The sequence below is a fragment of the Cynara cardunculus genome (genome assembly GCF_001531365.2).
Source record: "Cynara cardunculus var. scolymus isolate 2C chromosome LG 2, CcrdV1, whole genome shotgun sequence".
Lineage (NCBI taxonomy): Eukaryota > Viridiplantae > Streptophyta > Magnoliopsida > Asterales > Asteraceae > Cynara > Cynara cardunculus.
Genome location: NC_037529.1, coordinates 5,953,194 through 5,960,988, shown reverse-complemented (window position 1 = coordinate 5,960,988; position 7,795 = coordinate 5,953,194).

Sequence of the window (7,795 nt, the reverse complement as noted above, 5' to 3'; positions counted from 1 at the left end):
TGGGCTTTGGATAAGCCCCGAAAATTAAAGTAAAAGGCTGAAAGTGGTAATCGGTCCTTGATTTACTAAGGCGGTCCCAACAGTAACTACGGCTGCCTCTTCAACTGCCTTTTCTTTGCTGCCGCACGCGTAAAACAGTAGTTGTCTGGCTGCTCGATTCTCCGCTGCTGCACGTAAAACAGCAGCTGTTTGCTGTTGCTGTTTACCACAAAAGACAGGGAAACAGCGCCCTTTCGGCCCGCTGTTTGTTGCTGCTGTTTCGGCKAAAAGAAGACGGGTAAACAACCCCTTTTTTCTTGATGTTTTGCTGCTATTGCTGGTGGTCCGAAAGGCACGCAGGTAGCGCCTCTTGCTGCTGTTGCGGGTCGAGAAAACAGTTCCGGCTGYTGCTGTTCGGTTCTGTGCAGGCCGCCACAGACATAACACGACAACACAGCTACTGCTGCTGTCTGGGCGAAAAAGACGGAGAAACAGCCCCCCCTTCGACTGTTGATCTGYTGTTTCCTTCCGGCCTGTTGCGTACAGCTGCTACTACCGAGAGGGCCACGGGACGACAACCACGCAGCCTAACTTGCTGCTGCTGTTGTCGAGAGAACCACTAAACAGCAAAAACGCAGCCTAACTTGCTGCTGCTGCTGCTTCTGTGAGACGGAAGAGGGCATCGACTTCTTCGGTTCTTCTTTCTGTTTCGTCGCCCCAAACAGCAGGTAAGAGTGATRCCTCTTCTTTCTTTCTCTTCTTTCCCCACTGTGAAGCCCTCTCCTCTTAACACCCTTCCCCATGGTTTTCACTCTATACAAGGGGTTAATGACCTAAATGGAAGGAKGAAATTCACAAGGTAAGGATTGTGATGGAAAGGGTAGGTCAGAGTAGCTGTCAACCCCCCCCCCTTCTTTTCAACTAACACACTTCAGATTAGCAATACCCCTCCCCTTTTCTAAAAAGAAAATTATTTAAACAATAATATGAAAATACATATATTATATAACTACCCACACAAAACACTTTACAAAAGGAGAAAAAGAAAGAAAAAGGAGGAAAAAGAAAAATCCGGGTGTTACAACTATCCTTTTGAATTAACACCAACTATTAAATATAACTTAGTGACAACAATTTTTTGACCACTAACATTATTTTTAGTCACCAACACTGACACTCTAGTGATCACTGGTTTTTGGTGACTAATTCAAACTACATGAACTACTAAACACCATTTACTTAGATACTTTCTTTTAATCACTTGACTCTTTTAAATTAGTGACCACATATTTAATGATCATATATTTTGCCACTAATATTTTCAGGTAACACCAATTAGTTAGTGACTATTATTTTTTGATCATTAATCCTTTCAAATTAGTGACTATTTATTTTTTGGTCACTAAAATTTCCGATTTAGTGACCATCATTTTTTGGTCACTAACCTGTTTCACCATTATTTAGGTCACTAAACGCATGAATTTAGAACATTAGTGGCGAAAAATATTGTCGTTATAAATTTAGTCATTAGATTAGATTGATATGAGAGATCCTTTTTTTGTTATAAGAATTAGTGACCACTACTTTTTGGTCATTAATCTTTTCAAATTAGTGACTATTTATCTTTTGGTCACTAAAATTTCCGATTTACGACCATAATTTTTTGGTCACTAACCTGTTTCAACTCAGTGGCGCCATTATTTAAGTCACTAAATGCATGAATTTATAACATTAGTGGCGAAAAATATTGTCGTCACAAATTTAGTCATTCAATTAGATTGATATGAAAAGTTCGTTTTTCGTTATGAAAATTAGTGATCACTTAGTTACCAAATTTTAGTGTTTGTCACTGAATTCATATTAATGATCAAATTTTAGTGACGACCTTTGTTATCATCACTAACGTCAGAGTTAGGGGCTGTTTGGCAGTTGCTGAATGATTTAGTGCAGAATAGTTAAGAGGTCAGAATGGTTAAGAGGGTCAGAATGGTTAAGTGCTGAATAAAATAATGTTGTTTGGTAATTGTTCTCTGAATGACAATAAATTACATTTTAACCCTCATCTAACAAAAACCCATTATTCGTATTCGATTCAACTTCATCCAAATCATGGGAAGCCTCATGAACACCTTCTTCTTCTTGATCTTCAAAATCATCTTTTTCATACTTAAAAACTCTGGAAAAAAAACATGGGTTCTGATTCAAACTCCCTTCAATGGCTTCCATTAATCCAACCCTAGAATCATTTAATACGCCCTTTGAAGAAGAACTGCCATGGTTAACAAAAGACGACACCATTTCCCACGCCATCAAACCGGAGACGATAAAAGTCGCCATGACCGCCGTCGCAGTCGTCCAATCCTTYGCCGGAAGAACAAATTTCAAAGTTCTGTATACTGTACACTTGACGACCCCAAAAGTCTTGTGAGGAGATCGACAGGTACACTCGATTTCCTTTTAGGGTTTAATTTTGAAAGGAAGGGAAGCGACGACGATGAATTGAACGAGGGATTTTGGTGGGTAAAGGGGGCTGTGATTTTGGTGGATAAGGTGGCGACGGGATGGTGAAGGCAGATGAGAGGAGGGGAAAAGATGGTGAGAAGGTAGAAGATGGGGAGGAGGGAGATGAGTCTGTAAAAATGGGATGAGACGACGGGGAGAGCGACGGTGACCGGAGATGGCGATCGTGACTGGAGATGGCGACCGGAGATGGTGACCGGAGATGGCGACCGGAGATGGCGATCGTGGGGGGTGGGAGGCGATGTGAAGGAATGCTGTGTAGAGAGGGCAAATCTGGAAAAGTTTAGATCTGAATGGTTGAGTGAAGGGTTTGACACAAAATGGTTAAGAGGTATATGTAACCATTAAGAGGTTTCATATTTTGTGCCAAACACTCCAAACCTTTGACCGATTAAGAGGCTCCCTCTTAATGTCACCATTAAGAGGGAAACAAACAGCCCTTTAGTGATCAAAAAATAAATAATCACTAAAATTATGTTCACTAACTAAGCTTTTTCTTGTAGTGATATATTAGGTTAATTCCAAATATTATAAATTAATATTCTAAATCAAAGTTATACACAATATTCATCAATAATATTTAGGGGCCGTTTACCAAACGCTTATCTGCGTAAGAGCTTACTAAGTCACATTACCTTATCGGATGAATGTGGTAAGGACCAAGAATCTTACCCGGTAAGAGCGAAACAAGGAAAAGAGTCTTACTCGGTAAGTGAGGGCGATGACTCTTACCGCGTTAAGTACTTACCAGGTAAATTGTTGCATACAATGTCGTTTTTGTGAACTAAAATCTTACCGAGTAAGTAAATGATAGTGTTGAATTTTACCGGTAAACACTTACCGGTTAAGTGTTTGATAAACGTCCCTTTAGTGAAATCAAACTCAATTGTAAAATAGTTAGAAATTGATTTCATTTGTTTTTTGTATCAAAACCGAAGTTAAAAAAGAAAAGATTAAATCCAACAATCCATTTCCTCCAAGAGGGTATGAACACGCCGGGGTTCAATCTTATAAATTTATTAGGCGACATGTTCTCAAAAACGTATTTTTTATATATTGTCGAACAAAATATAATACATCTTTCTTGAAAAGCTTTTAATATAAATTTTGCAATGTAACAGTCTTGTAAATCATAAATGGACGGTAAACAATTTGTATAACAACAATAAGCGTATAAAGATTTTAACATGAAATAATCTTCATATATATTGAAAGAATACGAGATTTAATCGAGAAAGAACTAAAAAATTGATAACCTACATATATACATACTACGTATAGTGAATCATAATTCTTTTATCGAGTCCAATACACACCACAAATATATCTGCCGTACATATCTGCATACAAACACATAATAGAGTTCATTGATGTTATTGGACTTTAAGAAGTCATAAAAAGGTCTTAATGGCCTTTAATAGATCTTAGTTGAGCCTAATACACACCATTTACATATATAAAATACATATTTTCATACAAATACATAATAAGTCAACAAGGATCATAAAAGGACTTATTGGATTTTAATGAATCTTAATTGGGCTTTAGTTGATCTATTGAGTTTTAAAGAGACTTACTGGATTTAAAAGGTTATATTAAGCTTTAATGTATCTATCGACTTTATTCTATCCCATGGGGGTTTTAATGAATTTTAGTTAATTTAATGGATTTTAGTTGGGTTTTATTGGATCTTATTGGTATTTAATGGATTTATTGGAGATAAAAACATCTTTTTTTTTTTGTGTTTTAAATGTTTTTAGTATTGAATTAGAGAGATATAAGCTATAAGTAGTTTACAATTTATATAATAGTTTTTTAGTTTTGTTAACTTTCTGTGATGACTACATAATTTTTAATTCCTAATTGATTTTTTAATTAATTTATTGCCAAGCATTTCGGACAAAACATTTGACAATATTAAACCAAACAACCACATAATTGTCGTATTAGACTTTTTTTAAATTAATGTTTATTTGTATTTTTATACATAAAAATTAAATTTAAAAAGACAAAAATAGTCATCATATTTGTCATGAATTTTGGTTTAAGATTAATTAATTTGTTTTTATAGTATTTTATTTTCTTTACATYACTTGACTAAAAACAGACAAACGTTTAACATATTCGGAAGTGTTTAATCTATTATAAACGTTTTTTATCGGCTACTTATTGATGTGGATTGCACAAATATTTATACTATAATTTATTTTAATAATAATTTATTTGATTAGATTTAATAATAATTTTTTATCATCGTATTAAATTCAAAAAACAAAGTAATTGAATTACCTTTTAGTTTTGAAACAAAAATCGATCTTAAATATCTATATCAATTATGTATTTCATGAATGTAATAACAAGCAATTTAAGATTTAACTTTTACTTAGACAACAAAAGAGTTACAATTAATATAAACCTATCGTGATTTTTATGGGACGAAATTCTTAAAACAACTTTTATTAGTCACTAACCTTTTAAATCAGTGACCACTATTTTTGTCACTGTCCTGTTGAATTAACACCAACTATTAAATATAACTTAGTGACAACAATTTTTTGGCCACTAACATTATTTTTAGTCACTAACACTTACACTCTAGTGATCACTGGTTTTTTTATGACTAATTCAAACTACATGAACTACTAAAGACCATTTACTTAGATACTTTCTTTTAATCACTTGACTCTTTTAAATTAGTGACCACATATTTAATGATCATATATTTTGCCACTAATGTTTTCAGGTAACACCAAATAGTTAGTGACTATTATTTTTTGGTCACTAATTATCCTTTCAAATTAGTGACTATTTATCTTTTGGTCACTAAAATTTCCGAATTACTAACCATCATTTTTTGGTCACTAACCTGTTCCAAATTTTAGTGTTTGTCACTAAATTCATATTAATGACCAAATCTTAGTGACGACCTTTTTTTTATCTTCACTAACGTGACCGTTAGTGATCTAGAAAATAAGTAAACACTAAAAATTTTCTTCACCAACTAAACTTTTTCCTAGAGTGATATATTAGGTTAATTTCAAATATTATCTAGGACAAAATATTATAAATTAATATTCCAAATCAAAGTTATACACAATATTCATGAATAACATTTAGTGAAGTCAAACTCAAATGTAAAATAGTTAGAAATTGATTTCATTTGTTTTTCTTATCAAAACCGAAGTTAAAAAAGTAAGACTATCAAGTAAAAAGATCAAATCCGACAATTCATTTCCTCCAAGAGGGTATGAGCACGCCGGGGTTCAATCTTATAAATTTGTTAGGCGAAATTTTTTAGGATTGACGAATGAAATATAATAGATCTTTCTTGAAAAGCTTTTAATATAAATTTTGTAATGTAACAGTCTTGTAAATCATAAATGGACGGTAAACAATTTGTTTAACAACAATGAGCGTATAAAGATTTTAACATGAAATAATCTTTATATATATTGAAAGAATACGAGATTTAATCGAGAAAGAACTAAAAAATTTGATAACCTAGATTACGATATATGATCGAGAAAAAATCGATGATAGAATTGCCATAAAACTGGATTTGATTTGTTAGAATCGTTAATGGTATCGATATCATATATCGTCGAGCAGACTTCCGTTGCTATCCTTGATGATGAAGGTGTATCGATCATTTATCACTGTTTTCTATTAATTACTATATTACCCTTCATTTAATAAAATTTGATCATTTCATCTAAGGTCTAGGATCACTTATGTATTTCTCATATATTTAGTGTTTCTCATTTGATCTCTCCCTATATAGCTGTGAAGTTTCAGTGTTATTTTATACTCTCACAGATCTTATAAAAACAACCTAGTCTCGCATGATCCTAAGAATAAGTTTTGTTTTAGTGGCTAAGTAGTTTTAGGGGTGTACAAAGGCAATGAGAAAAAAAAGCCAAATTTTAGCTCCAAAATGACTTATCGTAAGTTATTTATATTTTATTTTGAAGTGCTATTCCTCTATCCTAATAACCTTATTATTTTTGGTTATTTGAGTTTTTTTGTTTAGTTAGTTTTCTACGTTTACTACGTTACGGTGGTTTCATGTTAATTTAGAAATGCCGAGCGGCTAGTTGTTTGTACATATTGAAATTCAGAGTTATTTGATTCATGCATCTTTAAATATCACATCTGATTACCTTAATTTTGGTCAATTATGTGATATAAAATGTCAATTGTGATATGAAATGCTCACTAATAGTAGACTTTTTGGTATATTTTGGCAACCGTTAGAAACCAAATTTCTTTTTCTATATTTTTTAAATTTGACAATTTTTAAGCCTGAAAATCAAATGGATGATAATAAATACATCCTACAAATTTGACCTATTCAAAGCATAAGGAAACTCAATGGAAACCCTCTTTTTCTTTTACATCATTAAATAGTTGTTGGTTTATTTTCAATCTGATTGATAGTTAATTAATTGAGATTTATGATCTTTATTATATGCTTGATTGAAGTAAGCATAAATTGTGACATTTGAATAAATTTTACTAAAACATACATGTTTTTTTTTTTTTTGAAATATACAAATAGAATATTTAAAATAAATTATGTGTTTTAGTTATAAGAATAAACAATATACTTAAACAAATTATATTATTTAGTGTAATTTCATCAAATTTGATAAATTAAAGTAAAAAGTTAAAAGGAGTTGTAAGTATGCAATAATAAATGATAATCAATGTTGWATGATTAATAACACTCATTTATTTAAGAAATGCATGTGAAAATAGTATGAAAATCTAGTAACCAAATTATCTATTTTGTTTATTTTATTAGTCATTTACTTGAACGAGTATAGATTATTAGCGATTTGGCATAACATGTGTTGTTGTAAGGTAGTAAGAATAAACCAAAAGTTATAAGAGTCAGAGATTTTTTCAAAATATTATTTAGAGCTAACAGTTTATATATACATATAAAAAAGAAAATCCTACAAAAATAAAAAAAAACAGATAACCATGAAAAAAGGAAAAAAAATATTAATATAAATATTGTAATACCCTTGTTTATTAACGTAGAAGTCTAGGGGTCATATGTGTTTCCTTATAGTTGAGGGCTTATGTTGAAAGATAAAAACCCATTTAAATGAGTTTGCTCCTTGAACGTGTTCGCACGTGGGTTTTTAGAGAGTGTAGATCTGCAGGGATGGATTTAGTTTTTTTTTTTTTAAACGGTTACATTATTTAACTATAAAAAAAATATAGGGAAATTTTTTTAGACGTTGGCATCGCCGATTATGAAAAGCAAATATATATAATTTTTTTCAAA